This window comes from Nycticebus coucang, chromosome 8 (assembly GCF_027406575.1).
Source record: "Nycticebus coucang isolate mNycCou1 chromosome 8, mNycCou1.pri, whole genome shotgun sequence".
NCBI lineage: Eukaryota > Metazoa > Chordata > Mammalia > Primates > Lorisidae > Nycticebus > Nycticebus coucang.
The window spans coordinates 35,937,117-35,962,695 of NC_069787.1; the positions used below are offsets into that span (position 1 = coordinate 35,937,117).

At 39.3% G+C, this 25,579-nt stretch overlaps 1 protein-coding gene and 1 pseudogene across 1 annotated transcript in view; one reads left to right on the forward strand and one right to left on the reverse strand.

The window, feature by feature from the left end:
• SYNPR (synaptoporin) overlaps window positions 1–25,579 on the reverse strand; it is a 352,066-nt gene that overhangs the window by 269,109 nt on the left and 57,378 nt on the right. The gene's annotated exons all lie outside the window — the stretch shown is intronic.
• LOC128592328 (amine oxidase [flavin-containing] B-like) overlaps window positions 16,672–25,579 on the forward strand; it is a 33,397-nt pseudogene continuing 24,489 nt past the window's right edge.

A 25,579-nucleotide genomic window follows, 5' to 3' on the forward strand; every position in this document is an offset into this window, starting at 1 on the left:
TGTGTCAGCACTTTTGGATCAGCAGTTCTTAACTTTTCTTTTCTTTTCTTTTTTTTTTTTTTGTAGAGACAGAGTCTCACTTTATGGCCCTTGGTAGAGTACCGTGGCCTCACCCAGCTCACAGCAACCTCCAACTCCTGGGCCCAAGTGATTCTCTTGCCTCAGCCTCCCGAGTAGCTGGGACTACAGGCGCCCGCCACAATGCCCGGCTATTTTTTGGTTGCAGTTTTGGCCGGAGCCAGGTTTGAACCCGCCACCCTCGGTATATGGGGCCGGCGCCCTACCGACTGAGTCACAGGAGCCGCCCAGTTCTTAACTTTTCTTATCGGCAGCAGCGAGTTAAGGTCTCTTTACCAGGAAAAGCCTATGTTCTATGTTTTTTCTCCTCCCCTTTTTAAGTGATTTTCATAGTGAAGTTACTAAGCAGTGTATTTGTGCTTGGTAAAGATTATGGTGTGCATGACTGAAATTACAGAATATCTGGCAATTTTAGAATATCTGATAATTCTGTCAATGCATTTATGTCAAGCAATGATTTACTTTTTTCTCCTGGTATGGATATAAATATGGCAAAGAGGCAATATAGTTTGTCGGTAGCTGAGATAGAGAAAGAACTGACAGTGTTAGATTTTGAAGGAAATAATGAAGATATTTTCACTAGTTCAGATATTAACCAAGAAGAATTTATAGAGATGGAACGTGAAATTATCCATTCTTGGAAGAGAGTGAAGAGGAACAAGAAGAAGATGATGATGGTAGAAAGGAAGAAATGCAAACTCGAGAGCCCAAGAGAAGAAGACCACGCCCAGTTGTGAAAATACAGCAGGTGAAGGCTCAGCTGACAGCACTATCAGGAATGATATGAAACTCACAGCCGACAAAGGATCAGGGGAGATGACATTCAGCTGATATGTGACTCAACCAGGAGTATGATCAGGATTAGAACCCAAAACTCTAACGGACGCTTTCTAACTATTTACTGATAATGAAACTGGGTGTAATTATCATGTTTACAAACCAGAAACTACATCTAGTCAAAGATCTAGTCAATTATGTAAGGACATACTCATAATTGCCTGGCAGACAGAAGGAAAGCTTGTTCCAGTTCGAGAGCTTTGCAATATGCTCATAAATAAGCTCTCACTTTACTACAACCCCCATGAGCCTGTCCCTGTCTATGAGGCAGTGGTGTCTTTCCATGGGCGAAGTCCATTCAGACTTCACCTTCCAACTACACCTGAGAAGTATGGAATTGCAATGAATCTTTTGTGTGATTCTTTGACAAACTACCATTTTGCAGGAAAGTCATATGCAGGGACATCAGAGAACCTTCTGACAAATTATAATAGTGGCTCTGAGATTATAAAAAAAACTGGTTCAGAACTACATTTGGATCAGTCCAGAAGAAATATTACCAAGGACAGAAAGTTTACCTCCATCACCCTGGCTTTCGACTTGCTTCAAAAGACTATAACCACAGTTGATACTGTTGGCAGTGATAGAAGGGATTTGCCTCTAGAACTCAGGTCAGCATTGAAGAAAATGTCTCCAATGAAATGGTAAGATTTGCCTTCTCTTCCTATATGACATTAGTAAGTTATGTTCCAAAGACGGGAAAGGTAGTTACAGCACTTTCCATACAGCATAAAGATATGAGCATGGCAGGTAATAAGCCTGATGAAATCCACCTTTGTAATACTACTAAAGCAGGTGTTGACACCCCTGATAAGTGTGTGAGAATGTATTCCGGTTGCCCAGGGACTTGGTGTTAGCTCCTGGCAATTTTCTCCAACATCACTGACATTGCAGGATACAATTCATACGTGATTTTTCAGGAAAGAAATATCGTAACTTCATTCAAAGAAATAATTAGGAAGGAAATGCTTTTTAAAGATTTGGAATGACAGTTTTGTGAAGAAAACATACGAAAGCATGCCCTGAATCTTTGTGGACATGATTGCAATCAAGGACAAGGTGCAGCGACAAGTTCATACTGAACCAAAAGGAAGAGTCACGAGACAAGCAGTGAAAAGCTTGCCCAAAAAAAGGCCGCTGCTACCTTTGTCCACATGGGAGAGACTAGAAATATTTGAAGGCATGCAGTGAATGGAGCAAATACATCTGACCCAGCCACACATCAAAAGAAGAAAATATAATAAAAAGAACATGTAGAGAAGGTACAGCCACACATCAAAAGAAGGAAACAAGATGAAAAGAACATGCAGAGAACGTGATTAATGTGCTGGTAGTCAGTTGCACAATGATACGTAAAATATACAGGTTTTCACAAAATCACAGTACTATTTATTCTGGGGTCAGAGACTGATTCTCTCTCCCTAATTGGTGTCAGTTAATGGGGCGCTGAATTGGCATTTGCATGAGGCTACTATGCATTTATTATGGGCCAGGAGCTTGTTTTATGCTCTAGGAGCACAAGAATGAATAAGATAGTTATATTTCTTGTAAAGCACACATTATAGGGAGGGAGAGAATCAGCAATCAAGAAAAGATTTTCAGATGGTAGTGCCACGAATCCAACAAAAGGGAAATGATAGGGAAAGTGATACATGTAGCTATTCTAGATAAGACGATCAAGAAGGGTCACTCTGATAAAGTGGTGCCTGAGCTAAACTCTGAATGAGGGAAGACCCAGTGATGTGAAGATCTGGGGAGAGGGGAGTGGTGGGCGGAAATGAGAGTCAGAAGGGCAAAGGCACTGAGTAGGAAGTTTTGCCCCTTTAGAGAAGCAGAAAAAAAGGAGGCAAAGGAACTAAGGTAGAGAGAGGTCTGTAATGAGATAGAGAGATGGGTAAGTGGCCAGATCATGTAGGATCTTGTAGGCCAGGATAAAGACTTTGCATTTTATCCTAAATGTGTGTGGAGGACAGATTTTTAGAGACATAAAACTAAAAGAGGTCCAGTTTGAAGAATCTTTGAGAGAAGGTGATGGCTTGGAGAGGGATGGGAGTAATGAAAACCAAGAAAAGCAGATGGATTACAGGTTAAGTCCAAAAAGTGTTATTAACAGCTTTTACTGAAGAGTTGGTATGGGGAGGGAGAGAGGAGGGAAACCAAGGTTGAATCTTAGGTGGTGGGCTTGTTTAGTTGGGTGGTTTGTGGTATTACTGACTAACAGAAGGGATACTAAAGGAAAGGTGGAAAGCCAAAATTTCTTTTTGGACATATTAACTTCTAGATGACTGTAGACATTCAAGTGCTGATGTTTGGTGGATCATTGCATATTCACATCTGGCGTTTAAAGGGCAAGTCTGGACTGGACATAGGAATTTTTGACACGCTACCCTCTTGACAGTGGTTTTCAAAGGTAGGACTAGATAACAACGCTATACTGATATTAAATATCCTTTCAAGAACCCTGTTTAGAATAGAATTTAACTATAAACTTAAGGCCTTAGCAAAATTGATGTTAGGTCTTTCATTTTCACAAACAGTATCATATAAATGTAACTAGAAACTCTAAATGACTTAAAGACTTGGGATCTAAACCTGGTTTGATCATACAATCAAAATTGGGTTATTTAACTTTTAATTCAACAATGGGACTTAGGGAATTTTTCTGAGCTTCTGAATGCATTGTATTTATATGGGAATCTTTCCCTAACTTAACCTTCTACATTTTTAAAGAGTCTTGCTCATAAATTCAAAGCTTAGCCTGATAGTATAAAGTATAAAATTACTCTTAATTTCCTCAGTCCTGAATAATATCTAAACAACCTCAAATTTTCTGGAGAATAGAAGATATACTTATTTTATAACCCACAAAATGCTAAGAGATCAGTCCTGAAGTTTTGCCTCTGGCCTGGAAATTTCCAGCTATGCCCACAAGTAATAACAAATGGTAACATGGTCTCTGCACATTTTAAACATCACAGTGTACAATTACCACAGTTAAGTTCCAGTATATTTTTTTGGATAAACACAAATTCCATTCTTTACACATCTATAGAAGTGAGATTATGAAGTTCTATTAAGAGAAAGTATCCAATAGATTTTTTATTGGCACACTAGACAGCTTGTCGATATGTTTTTTAAAAACTCAGCAAAGGGACAATCAAAGGATTAGAGAAATCCCAGATAGGGACAGAGTCAATCCTTTCAGAATGCTCTCAAGGGCCTAGTTTTCTAAATGAAATCTTGCAAGTATTTTAAAATATCATTGTTCCCATCTTGGGGTAGCTTTGGGAAAAACTTCTTCCACAGGGAAGCTTTCAGAGGATAAAAGGGGATTAAGACATTCACAGTCATGTGGACATCAGACAAATTTATCACTCATTTCCACATCTCCTCCAGCTGTCGGCCACTTGCTGATTATTCGGACTTTCAAAAACCAGAAAGAATGTGGATAATCCACAAGGATAGAGTCACACAAACAGCTTTTAAATTTTATTCTCTGCTTTGGACACTGAGATTCAAATGAGCTAATTCAAAAGAGTGTATTCATGACCCTCTTTACAAATTGGTCGTAGGATAAGAAAAGCAGCAGCTCTGAGCTTCTGAATGTTTGGGTTCCCTGGGTGAGAAAGAAAATTGTCCGTCTTCACTAGCTAGAATCAGTCTCAGAACTCCATATAGTGATAAAGAAATAAGAAGGGGGTCTAAAAATACTTTTAAAAGATAAGTAAGATGCAGGACTAGCTGATTAATTAATTAATTAATTTGAGTATAATTAAACCAATTATACTCAAATAGAAAATAATGACACTGAAAGCTTTGACAGCAACATCTTCTTTCTCCTTCACCTTCACACCAGTGGGTAGTGATTTCATTATTAAAGGAAAACAACATCAAAAAAGCGGCAGAATAGAAAAAGAGATTAGATTTTAGGGAGCTTAAATAACAGGTTCCAAATTTCAAAGGAACAGATTGGTGTACTCAGTGGAAAAATACACATATCAGGATGCTTTACAAAAGTAAAAGATCAAGAAATGCCCCACAGGTTAGGTTATTTGACAAGGAGCATTTAAATGTTTCACTTTTTTGGCTGATATTATGGGGGTTTTTGCATGCATTAATACATTTATCTTATGGGGTCTACTTCTGCTGTGCTGAATGTTCTTCACACACTTAACCCCCACCCCAACCTTGCACACTGTAGTAGATTGCAAGGACTGCTATAGCCAAATACCACTCACTGAACGGCTTTAACAAACAGAAATTTATTTTCTTATAGTTCTAGAGACTGGAAGTCCAAGACCCAGGTGTCTGCAGAGTTGATGTGTCCTGAAGCCCCTATGCATGGTTCGCAGGTGGCCACCCACTTCACACCTGCTCACAGGAGCCCCTTTTGTCGCTTTCTTCTTTTAAGGACGCCAAACAGATGGGAGTAGGTTTCCAGTCCATAGGCCTCACTCTAACTTAATCACCTCTGTAAATACTTCCTCCAAACACAGTTCCTGCAAACATAGTTGGGCACGTCAACATGTGAATTTCTTTTTAGCGATGGGAGAAGACGCAATTCTGCTCATGACACAGACCACCGTTAGTGTGGATAATTTGTTTTTCCTTATCTTGAAAATAATAGTCCCTTCTCAATTCTATAAAAAGAAACTCCCTGGCGGAGTTCTTGTGTGAACATGTATAAACCAAAGGTCTTCATTTTCTTACCACAATGACTTATTTTATCAAATCTTTCCAAACAAAACAGCTCTTTCCAAAGCTGCTGTTAAACTCCTCTGGCTAAAAGACCATCTTCCTCGTTCTACTTTCCCCCATTCAGCACTGGACGTCATTATTACCACCTCCCTTGGGAAATACCTGTATATTCCTTTCTCAGTGACTATGACTTTACACTCAAAACTTCTTGTTATCCCTTATTCTATTTTTGCCTCTGTCTCTGGGGCCCAGGCTGGTCTGGTCTGCTCTGTTCCCACTTTTCTTAAGAAAACTCTGGCCTTTTAACTAATTCAACCATCAGCTTCTACACAGGTGGCCCTGAAGTGACATCTCCAGACTTGAATTGCCTCAGAACCTGGATCTCTTACATTCAACTCAAGGCTCTTGTGATTGTCAACTCTTGGTCTAGGTCAACTCTTTCTTTGACACTTAATAGCCTGTCACTAAATTTTATAAATCCTTCCTTCTAAATATCACTCAGGCTCATCTCTTCTTTTAAAAAAAATTCCTTGCTGTCAAAACCAACATCTTGTTTCTCATTACATCAATTTTATCACATTGATATTGCTGTAATAATCTCCAAACCGAGCCTGCATCTCTAATCTCCACTCTGCTTGACCCTCACTGCTCAATCTCTCCCACATATTACTGCAACACTAACGTTTAACTACCTTTAACTACACTGTTGTCACTGTCGTTCCCTGCAGAAAACTGTCAGTGAGTACCTTGGTCCTCTGAAAAATAAAATCCAAACTTTAGAGCTGGGAAGGATGGGAGAAATGTGTAGGTTTAAATATTTCGCTTTGCTATTTAAATGCTTAGTGTCCCCAGGACAGTCATTTATCTCCTTTGGACCTGTTTCCCCATTGAAACACTAGGATTGAAACTGGTAACTAACTGACAGGGTTATTATGAAGGATACTGGCACATGCAATTACTAATGCCACCACCGTCAACTGCACCTATCATCAGCCAATATTTAGGAAGCACCTAATATGCTGGACACTCTGATTATTACTCCTTCAATCTTCACTCTGCATACTCATTGTATGACCTTGCAGTGCGTTCCTTAACCATTCAGTGGCTTGGGTGTTTTTATTTTCAAAATGGGCTGTTATGAGAAGTGACTCTGATAATATATGCAAATTACAGTGCCCAGACAGAATTTAAGTTCTTAACAATGGTATTATGACTCTTACTTGGCAACACTCCTTGTAACATTTTGTTAGATGTTGTAAAACTAAGGGTCTAAAGTGTGTCCATCTCCTATTTCGTAAGGTACATTAATGAGCTACCGGCAAGAAGGAACTGTGTTTGATACTTGGCATTATATTCCCAACAGGAGCAAATAGCATATAGAAAACACTTGATCAGTAAAGGACAATGAATAAATTACCAGGTAATGCTATTATCTATAAAGGTGCACGTCATTTATAGGAACTTGTGCTCCAAGAAGTTTCTGAGAGTGGTCTTTCATCTTTTGTTTATACCATATTTGGCCTTTTTTCTTTCATAATATAGTGAAGTTATTTACTGCTAGCCTTGTAATAGTAGTAATAAAGACCATCTGAATTTACCTAAAACCATAAATATTCCTCCTTTTACACCCCCACAAGAGAAAACTAGCATTTTAAAAGAAAAAGTAATCTGTAAGAAAAAGAAAATCCTCAGTTTTAGCTAAAGAAAATCTTGGAAAGATTTAGATTCCATTTGCATGCAATTCATAATCAGAGATTACATATGGGTTAACGAGTTTCAGAATTAAAGCTAATTAAGATTCTGTCTCTTTTGCAGAAAATAAAATGGATTCATCCTAATTTAGCCTTCCAAATCTTTAATTGATACAACTACTAAATGAAGATATTTATGAATTATACTATGTTCAGTATTATTTAAAATAGCAAAAAGCTATTGCCACAGCAAACAAGGAAATCAGAGAATAAAACTTCAAAAGTTTTCCATAGATCATTTCCTCACCATGTTTATCCAAGCAATAATCAGAATCTGAGATGTGCCCTTATTAATAGGCTCATCACCCTGAAGTACCGAGAGCCAATACGCTGGCATTGCTTTTCAGCTGAATAGAAAAAATACTAAAAGAATGTTTCTGTTGAATTTTACACACACACACACACACACGCGCACACACACACACACACACATGCACATATACTCATGTTCATTAGGGGAAAAATATATATCCTTTGAAAAAACATAGGCTCTTTTTGTCCTGGATAACTTTTTTTCTTTAAATTAGTGAAAAGAGAACTGACTATGTTTCTTTCCTCTTTCAGTATCTTTTTAATACATCCTGGTGATTATTTTTAACAACAAATTGTAAGGCCAAAATTCTTGCCAGTAACTTTTCAGTTTTATTTTTTTCCATGTTAACTTTTAATTAACTAAATTTAAAATTAAATGTCCCATATGAACCGCTATGTGTGAAACAGATAATAGCAACGTTGCTCAAATCAAAGCTTCCTTTGCGGTGGAAGAGCTGATCTCCAGGAACTTCCCACCATTACAACCCTCTCCCACTTCCTGTAAGGAAGACTCCCTGTGGGAGCCGGGGTATCCATGACGCCCCATTTAAACACCTCTGAGCTAAGTGGTCTGTGGACTGTCCCAACCTTTAAATTCTTCTTCTCTATGACATACTTGTAGTTGAACACACCCTGAAAAACTATGATGCCATTTGGTAGAATCTGTGAGGTAAATTATAAACTATACAGTTTAACTCTCTCCCTTTTGCAGTATCCTGTGTTTCAGCTGACATTTGCTGTACTGGAAGCCACAGCCCTCTGCTGGCACATGTGAACTTTGCAGTCAGCTAACCTCCCCTAAATATTTTCTATAATTGCTGACTTTTTCAATCACTTCCCTTTCATGGGCTTATGCAGATTGTTTTCAGACTCTGCTAAGTAAACCTTTCATTTATACCTATTTTTAAAATACCATTTATTGGACTTGGCCCTTGTATTAGTTTATTCAGGTCCCTTGAGACCATAATTCAGCAACCAAGTACATTCATTCATTTATAAAGCTGATAAGGGTATCTTCTTTAACAAAGAACATCCCAGGTCCCATGTTATGCCTACTGAATCATGTTATCCAATTGCAGATTTAAGCAGTTCTATTTTCCCCATGCTCCCTAGTTGATTTTAGTTCATCCCTAGATACAAATCATTCCTGGAGGTCTTACTATTAATATAAGTCATTGGTAGCTTTGAAGGGTCAGGACCAAGGACAGAGACTAGTTGAGCACTGATTGATTTTAATTCATAATTTATGCTGGACAGTTCAACCAATTAAGAATTCACTGACTATCCTCTTCTAACTTATTTTTCATTCATGCCGAAAACAAGAATTTCTTGAATGACTTTCCCAAACAGCTTTCTTATATCCAGATATAACTGTTTAAAATGTTTTTCTGATCTAAGGCTAATTTTTTTTTTTTTAAGAGACAGTCTCACTTTGTCGCCCTTGGTAGAGTGCTATGGCATCACAGCTCACAGCAACCTGAAACTCTTGGTCTTAAGCAATTCTCTTGCCTCAGACTCCCAAGTAGTTGGGACTACAGGCGCCTGCCACAATGCTTGGCTATTTTTTTAGAGATGAGGTCTTACTCTGGCTCAGACTGGTCTCAAACTCCTGAAGTCAGGGAATGCACCCGCCTCAGTCTCCCAGAGTGCTAAGATTATAGGCATGAGCCAAGGCTAATGTTTTTTTTAAAGAGCCCATGGAGTTGATACTTCTAGTATACCGTCTTCCTTCCTATATGCTCCTGAGTCCTCTATTTGATTACTTGTCCTAGGATTTGGCACTAGGTTGATGTTAAGCTCTGAATCCACAAGCTGTACTATCCACATAACCCCTTTTTACCATCCCCTATAAAGCATCAGCAATATCTAAGCAAATTGAAAAGTTCTCTTAATACCTTGCATCAAAGGACAACTCTTCTAGAACAAGATAAAGGGACTGATTTAGATTTTTTCTATCTTACTTTTATTGACCCTCCCTATCTTTAGCAATGGTATGTTTTACATTTCTAAACTAATGGTCACTCTCTTTGCCAGACTAAATGGAAAAAGACCATGAGCTTAGTGTGGGAAAGCTCTCACGGATGGTAATGCCAATAATATTGTTAGTGTCATTTGTTAACATGTCCTATTTTTCTAAGGCAGAGAACATGCATCTTCAGAGATAGGAGTAAGGATAGAATTAATATGATAGTGTTGATAAATATTCTTTTCATACTCATCACTCCTCCTCATTATCACGTACAATTTTTGTAATTGAGGTAGGCAATGAGTGCATATAAGAAGTTATTCAAAAGAGCCTGAGCAGAAAGAAATAGTGCTAGCACAGAAATTCCATAAAGGCAAAGACTGCCTTCTCTGTGGCTGTATTTTTCAGTATCTAGTTAGGACCTGGCACTAAGCGGAGTTGAAATAATATTTAAATGAATAAATATGTGATTATATGAATATAGAACAGCTCGTCTAATTTCATATACAATTTGGAATGCTTACATCATACTGGTTAATATATCCCTCACCTCATTAACTTAATTATTGTGTTAAGACATTTATACTTAAAAGATCCAACATGTACCCTTGCAATATGCACCATAGGTGTGATCCCACCATTCTCCCTCCCTCCATCGGGCCTACTCCTTCCCCTTCCATACCCCCCTTTCATCCTGGGCCATAGTTGTGATCTGTTCTTCATATGAAGTGTGAGTGATTGTAAATTGATTCCATAATAGTACTGAGTACATTGGATACTATTTTCTCCATTCTTGAGATACTTTACTAAGAAGGATATGTTCTAGCTCCATCCATATAAACATAAAAGAGGTAAAGTCTCCATCTTTTTAAAGGCTACATAACATTCCATGGTATACATATATCACAATTTATTAATCCATTCATGGGTCGATGGGCATTTAGGCTTCTTCCAGGAATTGGCTATTATAAATAGAGGTGCAATTAACAATCTGGTGCAAATATCTTTGTATAAAGTAATTTTGGGTCTTTTGGATATACTCCTAGTAGAGAAATTGCAGGATTGAATGGCAGGTCTACTTTTAGATCCCTGAGTATTCTCCATACTTCTTTCCAAAAGGGATGTATTAGCTTTCATTCCCACCAGCAGTGCAGAAGCGTTCCCTTTTCTCCACATCCACGCCAGCATCTGTAGTTTTGGGATTTTGTTATGTGAGCCACTGTGGCTGGAGTTAGCTGATATCTCAAAGTGGTTTTGATTTACATTTCTCTGATGATTAAAGATGAGGAGCATAGCTCATCTCATTTAATCCCTGTAATAACCTCATGAATTAGTTACCATCCTCTCTATCTTAGAGGAAAATGAAGATCAGAGACATTTAGTGACTTACCTAAGATCACAGAAATTCAGTGTGAGAGCAACAACGCACATCCACATATTTCAATAACCAGATCATTAATACACTTCCTCTACATGTATCTCTAAACCAAAATACACTTCCTCTACATGTATCTCTAAACCAAAATACGAAAGAATAGTTTTCTTCACTGTTCAGTCATCTACCACCTGTAGACCTTGAAAATGTTTAGAAATTCTCAGAGACACAATTTTCTTCTCACTTAAAGGAAGAAATATATGTTGCTGGCCTTATTTACGTTGAAAGGTTGATTTAACACTCAAACCTGATAACGTATCAACTGTTAACTACAGTTAAACATGAAGATTTATCTTTATCATGGATTATTATTTTATTATTATTACCCTCCCCCGAATCTCTACTAGAAGAAAATGGCTAAAATATAGATGCTGTGTCAAGTAAAGATTTTTTAAATGGGAGTATCAGATAGCAATGGGTAAGGAATAATTATGGGGAAGGATGCTGGCATCCGGTATTAAGTACAGAACACCATTACCACGAATGGTACAAAACTCAAAAGTTGTATTTGCTACCCTGCAGATTATTTGCACATGGATATCATAGGTTCTTTTTTTTTTTTGGATATCATAGGTTCTTATGTTCTACTTATTACCATTCAGTATCCATATTCAGGGAATTGTTTGTGTAATTTGACCAGTGTTAGAAGTCTCCTCCCTCAGGGATCATTTAGATAATGGCTTTTACACTCTGCAAAATTTTGTCTTATTATTTGTCTAGTAAAAGGCTGAAGGTATACGGCAATTTTAAAATCTAGGGACTAAAAGGAAAAGATCTTGGAAAGTAGGATCTTTATATAGGGATCTCTGGTTAGAAGCTGAAAAGTCTCTGTTCATATTATTTGGATCAGCATGGAAGTGACCTCCTCACGGGAAACTTTCTTGCTACCACCCCAGCCCTTCATAAAGCTGGGGTAGGCCCATTTAGTATCCCGTACTTTCTCCTGGTAGAATCAATCATAACTGTGATTATACAGTAATCATTGTGTGATTTCTCAGTGTAAGTCCCACCAGACTGTAAGTTCCTTAAAGATAAAGATAAGTCTATTTGTTCACTTTTATTTTTCCCAGGGCTTAGTGTAGGGCTTGGCAACATGGTAGGCTCCATATTTTTTGTTTTTGTTTTAAATCACTTAAAATGAAGTTAAAATAGAGAAATAACCTGTACTGTATATCTTGGGAAACCTACCTTCTAATACCATGCCCATCACTTAGTGGTTTTTCTAGCTAATATGAGCAAAAGAAAACTAAAACGTCCTGTTTGGGTCAGGATAGGAGTGATCAGACTGAAGTAGCAAACAACATAGAATACGGTGGGTCTTAGCAAAGACTTACTTCTCACACATATTATACACATGCTGGGACTGGGGCTGGTTCTTCCTCACACACAGAGTCAGGGACACTTCAGTATTACGTGAAGTATTAATATATGTGAATGTCAGTGATCCATTCTGACATAAGATCTGCAGGTATCAATGGTCCTGTGTATCCCCACATCACGACATTAGTCACACTGTTAACCCACTCATCAGCACTACTAGGCTGCGAGCTGTGTGACAGTGGCTACCTCAGCTGTATTGATCACTGTGTATCCTCTGCTCCTGACACAAAGGTGTAACCACACACCAGGTAGTCCAGCAGTATAATAAATGTTGGCTGGATATAAAATAAAATCAATGTTTATATTTATAAAGAAGAAAAATAAATCCATTTTTATCTTTAAAAAGAAGATAGGCATAAAAATAAATCCATTTTTATCTTTAAAAAGAAGATAGGCATAATTTGGGTCTATTCAAGGAACGTTAGGTTAATGTGTCAAGCAAGGAGTAGAATGACACACCGTGAGTTTGGAGATGGAGCCACTGTCCAGATAATGATCTTGTAGGTCAAGATCAAGATACTGGGTTTTATTTTTAATGTGTGATGGAAAGTCATTACAGGGTTCAAGAAGTATAGACATGTTTTGATTTTGTTTGTGAAACAATTGCTCTGTCTGTCATGGGTGGAATAGCATCCAGACAGGGGCAAGAATTCAAACCTGGAGAAGACAAAGGAGGTCAGGGCAATCGTCCAGTTAAGATTGGAGGCTTCTTCATCTGTGGCCACGTGTGGGAGCTATCCAGAGATCGGCATGAGGTTTTAAGGTGAAGGGATGGTAGAAAGAATTTGCTGATGTACTGGATGTAGAGTATGAGAAAAAGAACAAAGCTGTCTCTAACATTTTAGGCTGGAGTAAATTGGTGAATAGGTGTATATTTATAAAAAAAGGGACTTTCGGAGTGTGGAGAGATATTTAAGTATTTTATTTTATAAATATTAATTTTGAGATGTTCATTATACATTCAGGTGGAGATGTCACATAGCAGCTGGATCTGTGTTTTCAGAATAGGAGTAGGGTTTGGGATGTGTGTTTGAGAATCTGATCAGACTGGCTATTAATCACCACTTCATATATCACCAGATCTACTTGATTCTAATTGTTCTGAGTCTGTTTCTTCTGATTTTTGCTTAAGCTACAGGCTACTTCATAAAACCTTCAAATAAATTCTCTGCCTTGTATGTACTTACATTTACTAAAGTTAAATTTCTGTTGCTTGCACCAAAATGACTAAGGAATATTATTATTCCCATCCTACAAATATGGAGACTGAGATTAAGAAATTTGACTAAAATCACAAAGATAATCAGGAACTCGAAGTCAGGTCTGTTTGTAAGATACTTCCTGTCTCAAGTCAGAACATCATGGAGCTTCCGTCAGCTTTCCCCTTAGTAAGAAAGCTTCAAAAGCCTGGAACCACAGGGTGCTGTTCAAAGTGACCTCACAGTGGCAAGAAAAGGCAGAAAAGAAGCACAGACTTCAAATAGAAAAGGACATTTCTCTGGGAGAGCTATCAGTTGCCAACCTGAAATTTTAGGAAGTGTCTCAAGTAGTAGAATGTTCGCTTTTTCTTTTTGGTAGCACATTGTGATTTTACACTAAACCTCTGTTGCAATGTGCTAATAAATTTAGTCCCATCTAAAGCATAGGCAAGTACTAATTAATGTGAGCGTAATCCCCATAGATGCTAATTAAAATGCAGATTCCTTGGTCCCAAGTAGACTTACTGAATCTGAATTTCAAGGATATGACCCAGGAATTTGCATTTTATAAAGTGCTCATGTGATTCGTATTCATGGTTAATAGTTAAGTCACCTCAGTCTAGGATCCTGGGGGCTCCCCCCACACACACACACATTCACTCAGTCATGTTTGATAAATGACAGGTTAGCAGGCAGAAGACGGACTCTCATGACCTGGTATTTGGGTTAAACGAAATTTGGGATTTGGAGGAGGAAGGAGCATTAATAAGTAACATTAATAAGTACCTAATATGTTCCAGGAACATAAATATGGGAACTAGAAAGTTATGGGAGACCATTTGGCTCTCTTAGTCTCACGGGAAAGGAGCAAAGATGACAATGACAAACACGACGAGCTCTTGGAGAGCACACAGAGCTGAGGAGGGCACTGACCCAGGCCTGGGATTCAGGGAAGACACCACTGCCAACTGACATGGAGAAAACTGTCAACCTGCCTCTTCAGTTTTATTCATTCATCTGTAATAGAGATAATGATAACAGAACCCTAATGGGATCATTATGAGGATTAAATGGGATGACATTTGTAAAACAGTTAGCATAGTGTCTAATACATAATGAGTGTTTCATGAAAGCCATGTTATTGATGGACTTCTTGAACAAAGGCCTAAGGAACAGCATAGAGGTTGTCCAAACAGACCAAATAGATCAGCGTGGTTAACACATTCTTGAAGTCTTATGAACCCAAGTGTTATTTAGTTGAACTAGCTCTAGTCGAATTTCCTTACCAGGCTCTATGCTGGCTGCTAGGGAGACAAGGAACATGGCCATCATTGACCAAGTTCACAGAGCTTATAGACGTCTGTGAAAGACAGTAAAGGAAAAAAAATCGTGATGTGTAAAGTGGAGGAGAAGAACAAGGCATCTTAGGACTAACAAGGTGACAAAACAGGGACAGAGAGCACAGGTAGAGGAGCCATATCAGACCTATAGTAAAGACCCTAAAACAGTAGATGTGAGTTTCCAAAATACTCATAATCATGGCATACCAACATGGCTCACAGTTTTAACAATTGTTGTTAAGTCTCGTGGACAATGTGAAGAGAATGCGAGCAGTGAGGATCTGACCTTTGGGGAGGTCAAGACAGCCTTCCCTGAGGCAGGGGTTTTCTAGTTTGGAGTGAGTCAAAGTTAACTAGGTGGAGAGCTGGAGGAAATGAGAGAGAAAGAGACCCAGGGCTGGAGAAGGGTACTTGCAAAGGCCCTGTGGCAGGAAAGGGGGCTGAACAATGGGTGAAGAGACTGTAACACCAGGAGGTGGGGGAGAGAGGAGAGAATGGAGGATGAGAAGAAAATACGGGCAGGACACATCAGAGCCTTGTAGGACAGGCCCAGAACCTTTAGTATTTCCCAAAGTCGTAGCAAGTTAGTTAGAATTCCATGTAGCTGAGTACCATGCTCAAATTGTAGTTTTAAAGGATTGCCTTGAATGGCGAATATGGAATGGGAAGTGGGACCAGTGAATATGTGGAACTGTCACTGAGGAAGCCATCGCCAGTGTCAGTTATCCTAGCTCTGGAAATCTGAATGAAAGAGGATGAGGTGGGCTTCTGGGGCGTCTGGGAGAGACCAGTCCTGGTGTTACTGTAGCAGGTTTGATGCCACACAAACATTGGCTGAAATCCTAGAATCAATTCCCACAAGTTTGGTAAGCCACACTTCATTTGTGAGTTTTTAATTCCTTGCCTGTAAAAGCCAAAGTCGTAACTACTCATCAGCTTGGCTTTGAGAGTCACATTAGACAGTGGATATAAAGGTGCTCCACACATATTGATGGTGGTGATTATAAAGATGCATGTCAGTAGCTGATGAAGCAGGCTTCACTCTGTCTCAAGGTGCTAATGATCATTCCTGCAATGTTTTCTAGACTGCAAAGACATTTTAAAAAGAATAAAGTTAATAGCAATACTGATTCAGTATTTACTATGTCTGGGGCATCTTTTTAAGCACATAACCTACATTAATATATTTAATTGTCACCATAAACCTCTGCACTATGTGCCTCAGCTCTTCATTCCTCCCTTTATCCACTCCCTGTGTCATGTGACTTTACAGTTCCTCCTATTAAAGGGGCATTTGACTTTGAATTTGACCATGTGAATTGCTTTGGTCCATAGGGTGTGGCAGAAATAATGGTGTGCAAGTGCTGAGCCTACATCTTAATTGGCCTCATGTGCTTGCACTGGCCCTTTGTTTGCCTTTGCTAACACCATGAGAAGAGCATCTTTGCTACTCTGCTGGTCCAAAAAGACAGAGGAAGTGCAAAGCAAACCCCATCCTGCAGGGTGGAGCAGAACCAGCCCAGCCAAGCTCAGTTTGGTCACTGAAATCCAGCTGATCCTTATTTATGCGAGCAATAGCAATGATTACTGTTTCAATCCTTCGAGTTTAGGGCCATGCAGCACTTTTGTGACAGTCACAAACTGATGCAGTGTATATGCACATAAGGTAGTGATCATGGTTAATGCTCGTTTAATGGAAGAGGAAGAGATAAAAGAAGAGGAAGAGGAAGCTGAGAGAGATGTAATAACCTGCGTAAGTTCTCTTGCAACTAATACATAAAAGGTTTGGAGTTGGGATCTGAATACAGGGAGACTGACTTCAGAATCTGTGTTCCTACCTGTCGTACATACAGCCTCATGAGGAAATAAATCTTTCACATTTAAAGCATCACTTGGTCTAAAAGTAACACAAGGTATGAAGGGCAAACAAATGAAAAACAAGAATCTGGCAGCACCATTTTTGTGTGCATTGAAATTCACACAAAATTAGATAATCTTCATGCTAAGAAAATGCCTGTGCAGGAAATCCTATCATATCACCATCCCTAGCATTAGGCAGACTGGTTTATTTGCTTAGCAGAGGTGTTAACAGCTCAGAATGATGGTAAATGTAAGTTTTATAAATGGAGGGGACAGTTTGCTTAAAGTGGAACTTAGAAGAGGAGGATCAGAGTCATCAGTGAGTCAGGCGGGTGTGTGACTGCTCAGGACTTGAATCATCTATTGATTTGTCCACATTGTGATCCAACATCCGGATAATTTCCAAACCTCCACTCCAGGGCTGTGTGGGCAAAGCCTTTTCAATTGATCATAAATGTCAAACAAGCCTAGAATGTGCCACTTAAAACACAGTGTCTCCCAGCTACTCGGGAAGCCGAGGCAAGAGAATCGCTTAAGCCCAGGAGTTGGAGGTTGCTGTGAGCTGTGTGAGGCCATGGCACTCTACCGAGGGCCATAAAGTGAGACTCTGTCTCTACAAAAAAAAAAACAACAACAACAACAACACAGTGTCAAGCCAAAATCAGGGGTTCAAGTATTATTTTTCTATTAAAATTAAAATAAAATTTAAAAAGAGATTGTTTCTGCAAACCTAGATGCCTGGGACATCTTTGGATCTTGTTGCTCAACAGTCCCTTTGTTCCCTTAGCTGCTCTGTTGCCTCCAATAAATTTCCTGTTCACTTCAGTTAGCTGGAGTTGAATTCTGTTGCTTGCAACCACAGAATCCTAACAGAAGAATTAGCGTTCTCTCAAAATGTAGCTCGTGAACTACTTGCATCAGAACCAGCAAGTTCGAAGAGGCCAGCACACACACTGCTGATCCTATCATCTTAGCAGTCACCACTCTCTGAGTTGGGCATCGTTCACTTCTTTGGCTGCTTGTTTTATCTCTCCCTCACTTAGCACTAAGATTCATGACAGCAGGCATGGGCTTTGTCTTGTTACTGCTCTATCCCTAGGGCCTAGAATTTTACTTGTCACATAGCAGGTTCTTAGCAAATATTATGGAACGAATGAAATCCATGAATATTAGATAATCTTTGAATGCTGACCTACATATGCTATGACTCTAACAACAGTCTGAGATTAATAAAACCAAATGTCACATTTACCCCTTAGGAATTTGTCATTTCAGATAATATTCCCCAGTGTTATTGCCCACTGCTCCCAACTTTGATCTCTGCTGCCCCCTAAGCTAATGATTCAACTTAAAATTTCTTCATCTAAGGAAAACCTGGCCTAAATATTTTTTAAAGCAACAAAGAACCAAGAAGTCTTGCTTCTCGGAACGTTAGGGGAAAGCAAACTAAGCTGATTCCCCCTGCAGGGCCCTCGCGCTTGATTTGAAATGCACAGCTGCCCTCTACTGGAAGTACATGATATTGCAACTTGAACTCAAACTGTCAAACACATTAGGCACGGAGTGTCAAGCGTCCTGTTACCCCTGAAACCAGATGAAGTAAGCAGATGAAAACAGCAAGACCCACGACAAATAAAAGAGAAGTACTCGTGGTGATTATCTATGCTGAGGGTTAAATTGACCAAGTTCAATCGGGTGGATCACTCAGAAGTCTGGCCTTTGAGTGTATTTCCTCCTGTAAGACTAACAAAGATCAGGGACAACTGTTCACTTTAGGACAGTCTAGAAAACAAATAGGACAAACAAGAAAAAATATGCAGGAATGTAGCATGATGTCTCATAAGGGACACCCAGTCAAGGGAGTGAGCATGTGATCTAAACGGAACCCGACTAGGGGGTCAAATTGCTCTTTAGGGCAAAACAAGGGAGGGATTTAGAATAAGTGACCACCAAGGAGCTGCTCCTCACCAGAGGTCAAGAAGTCACTAACTGATGGGCTCTGGGGCAGATTCAAGTTGCAGACATGGTTTGGCTCTAGAACGCTGTTTAAACTAATAATCAGAAGGGACAAGGGCTCTCCAGATTGCTATGGATCTGTTTGTCCAACTCCCATGCACACGCATGCCCACTTCTGTTTGTGGTGTCAATACCAAGTGCAAGCCTTATTTCCATTCAGCACGCTGATGATTTTCTAGCAGCTAGCCTGCTTCCTGCATTTATTTATTTGTCTGGCCCTTATAGGCATTAGACTTTCCACTTAAGTCCTTTTGGATATTCTGCATCATGGTGCAATGATCGTCTCAAAGTGTACACACACACATACAACTATAGCATGTGTTATATGCAAGTCTATAACACATGCTATAGTTGTGGTTTCTTTTTTTTGTAGAGACAGAGTCTCACTGTACCGCTCTCGGGTAGAGTGCCGTGGCGTCACATGGCTCACATCAACCTCTAACTCTTGGGCTTACCCGATCCTCTTGCCTCAGCCTCCCGAGCAGCTGGGACTACAGGCGCCCGCCACAACGCCCGGCTATTTTTTTTGTTGTTGTTGCAGTTTGGCTGGGGCTGGGTTTGAACCCGCCACCCTCGGCATATGGGGCCGGCGCCCTACTCACTGAGCCACAGGCGATGCCCTATAGTTGTGTTTTTCTCTTTTTTTCTATCATCATATACTCTGATGTCCACATTTGCCAAAAAATAGGAACAAGACAGGTTTCTCCCATTCCTTGATTCCAATCCCCAGCACAGAGCTTGTAGTAAATCCAGCAAGTGTGAGATTCCTCCTTGGTCTCTCTGAGTTATCTTTTCCCATACATATATCTTGTATATGTAAGAGAAAAGTCTCCCTCTTCACTCAGAACTTGATAACCTTGTGTGTGTGTGCACGCGCATGCGTCCATGTGTAGAACAGGATTAACCTACATATTTTCTCTTCCTCTTAACATTTGGAAATATTAAAGTATAATTATGAATGTAGAAGATATCTGCCTATTACCAAGATTTTTTTCCTAAAATGCAGTGTATGGGACACTAAGGTAAATTATGAAAACATTAACTCTTTTTATCAGTTTCAGCATAAAGAATTACAAAAGAGATCTGCATTTTAGAAATATAATAATGCCAGGGTATTAAGAAGAGCTTATATTTAAGCTTTGATTAGTTTAAATGTGTTTAGACAAACTCAATGGATTATCTTAGTTTTTGCATTTTGCCTTCATCATAAAGACAAAAAGAAAAGAAAGTAAAATGAAACCAAAAGGCAAAAATTAAAATTAAGTCAAAGGACACTGTCAATCATAGTAGGTAACTGCTGAATCTTCTACGCTTTCGCCACCTAGAGGGCAAAGGTAAGTTGATGCTCAAAATGCAGCAGAAGGTCCTTTGGTTCAAGTTAGGGAAAGAGATCACAGGTGGGAGTAGCCTTAGCAATAGTGTAGTTATAAAAGGAAAAGGGTGGGTGTGCCATTCGGGCAGAGAATAAACAGGCCTTCATAAACTATCTGTAATGGTCCAGAAAGTAGCCTGCCTGCTACCGAAATTCACACAGGAAATGCTAAAATTTATCCACAGCAACCATTTTTAGCCACAATGCTTGCATTCACTATTTCCAAACCATGCCATCAATGTGGTACCTCTGAACCTAAATAAGGAAAGTGTAATCATTAGTTAGAGGGTAGTTCTTTTTTTTTTTTTTGTAGAGACAGAGTCTCACTGTACCGCCCTCGGGTAGAGTGCCGTGGCGTCACACGGCTCACAGCAACCTCTAACTCTTGGGCTTATGCGATTCTCTTGCCTCAGCCTCCCGAGCAGCTGGGACTACAGGCGCCCGCCACAACGCCCGGCTATTTTTTTTGTTGTTGCAGTTTGGCAGGGGCTGGGTTTGAACCCGCCACCCTTGGCATATGGGGCCGGCGCCCTACTCACTGAGCCACAGGCGCCGCCCCTAGAGGGTTCTTTAAGGAAATGTATTACTTACTGTCATTTAGAACTTTATAAATAATCAGCATAAGCTGGATGAAATCAAATATGTACAATGTCCCCAACATTGCATTTAATTATATTATCTCAATTAATTTTTCTCAATAATTGTGTGACGTAAACACTAATTTATTCTTATTCTACAGATGAAGAAACTTTGGTCCAGATAGATTCAGCATAGTATACAGCTACACAAAAGACTATTTCCCTCCACATATTTATTCTTGAAATAAAAGAGACTATCCTTCTATTCGTATCATTACAAAGCCTCTCAAATGATAGAATACTCCATCACCAAGGTGCCATGTGAAGAAGATATAAAATTTTTGAAGTGACCATAATTAATTCTATTTTAAATGTCTATTAAGATAAAATGACAGAATAGGTAAAAAGAGAGGCAAAAAAAAAATCAAGTGCATATTTCATCCTACTTTTTGATTTCTATAACTTCTCAATTGCAAGGAAAAAATAAAATTATAAATGATATTTTAAAATAATTTTATGAAAGTAAAACAGTAGTTATATAGCGGTGTATACAGAGGGTGCAAAAAAAAAAACATATTAAAAATACTCAAGTCGGCGGCGCCTGTGGCTCAGTGTGTAGGGTGCCGGCCCCATATGCGGAGGGTGGCGGGTTCAAACCCAGCCCCGGCCAAACTGCAACAAAAAAATAGCCGGGCATTGTGGCGGGCGCCTGTAATCCCAGCTGCTCTGGAGGCTGAGGCAAGAGAATCGCTGAAGCCCAAGAGCTAGAGGTTGCTGTGAGCCGTGTGACGCCACGGCACTCTACCGAGGGCGGTACAGTGAGACTCCGTCTCTACAAAAAAAAAAAAAAAAAATACTCAAGTCATATTTGACTTCTGCAATTATAAGAGATACAAAGTATATGAATTTGCGCACCCAGATCCACTTCTCAACCTTCTCTTCCTTCCCTTCTCTGCGGGAAGCAGCCTGGCTCTAGCTTGGGTTGGATTCAGCCAATGGGAGCTCAGCAAGGAAGCACGGAGCGGGGAGAGGCGGAAAGTGAGGTTGGGCTCTTTCCTTGCGAGGTCACCTCAGCCAGGCTAAGCCTCTCGCTGGAGGTCCTCACTCTTCTTAGGACAGTTTTCTTCCTTACTTCCAGGTTCGTGCTGAGGCTGCTTTCTCTCCATCCCAGTGGGCCCAGGGGGTGGGAAAAGCAGTGCAGCTTCTGCTGCGACTAGCCCCAGCTTGTGACACTACCCATCAGCTTCCTCTACACCCAAATGAGCCTTTAATTAATTAATACTCCCTTTGTAAAGAAACCATGTTGTTTGAATGTGCCTCTGTTTCTCACTGGGATCCTGATAAATTAAATAAGGAATTAACATTGTAAGTGAACATTTAACAATCTCCTCTATGTTTCTAAAAGTTTAGACATTAAAGTAGACTAAAACCTTTTTTTGTTTTTTAAATTTTGGACCTTTATATTGGGGAGGTGGGGGAGCAGCACTTCTGAAACCTGTGTCCAGAGCTTTCTGACTTGGGAGCTCAAGTGCCTGCCTCCTTCCTGGTCATAAAATAGGTGGACAAGAGAAGTGCTGCAGACGACTGGGTCAAATGGAAAACAGTATCATGTTTCTGAACGGTTATTGATACTTTAAGTCTTCTTTTCTTGATGCCTGTTTTATTTTTATAAGCACATTCTGTTGAACACAAGCAGTTTGGTTATTACCTTTTATCAAAAGGCCAGGAGGGCAGATTTTAAACTGAGCTAGACAATATGGAAGAACATTCTTCCCAACCACGGAGTCTTTGAAATTGATTGCAAATGAATTGCTTTTGAACAGCACGTGAGCAAGGCTGAGAGCTCTCCTAATGATGTACATCTGTGAGGCTTCACTGGGGGGTTTGGCTGCATTTACATTACTATAAACTCTGCAATTACAGCTGAAGCCGTTTTCCGGCACAGACTCAGAGAATACGAATTGCAACAGCAGGTTTCCTGCCTTGGATTTCTGCCAGGAGCCTGAGTCACTGTCCCAGACATCTGTAGCACATTAAACTGTACCCTTGTTTTCTCTCGGCACTCGCAACAATGGGCCGAACCGCTGACAGACTAAATGGCCAAAGCCTTCTCAAGAAATCCTCTGAATTTAGGTAGGTAATCATAAGCTGGCACAAAACAACGTTAAGGGTAATTAATACTGTAGAAGAAAAGCCAAAATATAGCTGCGATGGTTTTTTGTGGGTCTGAACTTTATTTAAACGTTGTGGACTTGGATGGCCTGAAAAAGAAGTAACTGGGCTGCAAGCTCAACAAAAAAGGAAGGTTGTTCTCAGTCCCTAGCAGGAGAAATTCAGTCCCATAGGGCAAACAGGGGTAGAGGTAGGCCCTTGAAACCCTGCCCCTTCTCCCCATCGGTGCCCTGGCCCCGGGATCCATACCATCACCCTCCTACTGAGAACACTGCAAACGCTTTGTAACTTGTCTTCCTGATTCTCAGCTTGCCTACAGCCTATTCTCCACACAACAGCCACAGGAAGCTTTTATAACTATAAATTCAAGCAGGAAAAATCCAAGCATGATTTTTCCTGCTTAAAACCATCCAAGGCTGTCCCGTGGTACCTACCATAACATATGAGAACTAAAATAAAATCTTAAGCCCCTCTCATTCTTAGGTCTCCCAACAATGGACTCCTTCTTGGCAAGGGGCCCCCAGGAAAAACAACCGTACAGCTAAAGTTCCAGGTCATGAGAAAGGAAGTCAGAAGTGCCTTGTCATGCTCCCTACCCACTTCTTGGAGACATCCTTTGTAATTCACTAACAAGCCTAAAGCTATAAAAGGTAAAGCTTAAACCACACCTGCAGGTGCTCAATTTACTCAACAGATCCCTGGAGTTTTGGTAAATGTCTGGTGGCTTGTCTCTGATTAACAGATAGGCTTACCTTAAGTTAAAACATTCCAAGCCTTTAGATAAAGCTTCATTTATTTAATCATCACAAATCAAAGAATCTTTAAACCCATCTATAATCCATAAGCCCCCAGTCCTTGAGATGTCCCACCTTTTCAGGTCAAGTAAATATATACCTCCTGTGAATTGATGTAGGGTCTTATATGCAATTCTTGTCTCCATCTATGTGTAAAACCAAACTATAGCCTGGCTATGGCAGGCGTGTTTTCTTAGGACCTCTTGAGGCCTTATACTCTGTGCCGGTCATACATACTCAGCTCAGAATAAACCTCTTTAAATTATTTTACAGAGTTTGGGTATTTTTTCCCCATTAACACCTCCAAGCATCTTCCCAAAGTGATTTCATTTTGTGGATTCTGCCTATTTTTCCAGATTTGACTCCATGCTGCTATCTCTATTACAGCCATTTTTTTCTTCTCAAACATGCCAAGCTTGTCCCTTCCTCTGGCCTTTGCACTGCCTTCTCCCTCTGCCTAGAATGATCTTTCTCTAATCTGTTCTCCACAGCTGGCTCCTTCCATTGTTAGCTCACATATCACCTCCTCAAAGAGAAGCCTTTCCCGATAATCCCTGTTTTTATTTTATTCATAGCATTTATCACCGTTTATAAGTACATAAAAAAGAACAAGCAAATACTAGAAATAATTTTAGGCTCATAAATTCTACAACTTAGAAAAAACAGGCCAGTTCATTTAAAACAACAAACTACCCAAAATCAATCAACATGAACTAGACAATCTGGATAACCCTATAATCATTAAAGAAATTGAATTTGTAATTAAAGAGTTCCCAATAAAGAAATCTCCAATCCCTGATGGTTTCATTGGAAGTTTTATCAAACACTTAAAAAATAATTATCATCAATTTTATAAAATCTGTTCTAGAAAATGCAAGAGAACATTTCTCAAGTCATTTTATGAGACCAGCATGACCCTGATGCTAAGCTATCACAAGAACAAAAACTGTAGACCAATATGTCTCATGGACTAAAACACAAAATCATCAACAAAACATTAGCAAACTGAATCCAACAATGTAGAACCAAAATTATATACTATAACCAAGTGGGATTTATTCTAGGTATGCAAATCTAGTTCAATACTCAAAATTCATTCAGTGTAACCTACCACATCAACAGATTAAAGAAATAAATTATATGATTGGTTTGGAAAAAAAATTTTAAAAAAAATTATGACTTAATAGCCATTCACTATTTACAACTCTTGCAAATTAGGGTTAAAAAACAACTTCCACTACTAAAAGAGCATCTATAGGATAAAGACATGTAATATTAGAGAAAAAATAGGCAAATCAATCAAGGGAACAGAATAGAGAGGCAAGAAATAAACCTACACCAGCATAGTCAAATGATCTTCCACAAGGGAGCAGAGGCAATTTAATGGGAAAATGATAGTGTTTTCAATAAATGCTCCTGGAACAATTGAACACTCGTACACACAAAAAATCTAGACACAGACTTTACAACTTTCAAAAATTAACTTAAGACATATGTATGACCCAAATGCAAAACTATAATACATCTATAAGAAAATCTAAGTGACCTTGGATTAGGTGATGACTTTTTAGATATAACATCAAAAGTGCAATCCATGGAAGGAAAAAAATGGTAAGTTGGACTTTATAATTTTAAAAACCTCTGCTCTGTCAAAGATGCTATTAAGAGAATGAAAGACAAACCATATAGTGGGAGAAAATGTCTGCAAAACATAAACCTGTAAAAGATTTGTATCCAAGATATAGAACTCTTAAGACTCCATAATAAAAATAAATAAATAAAAATGGGGAA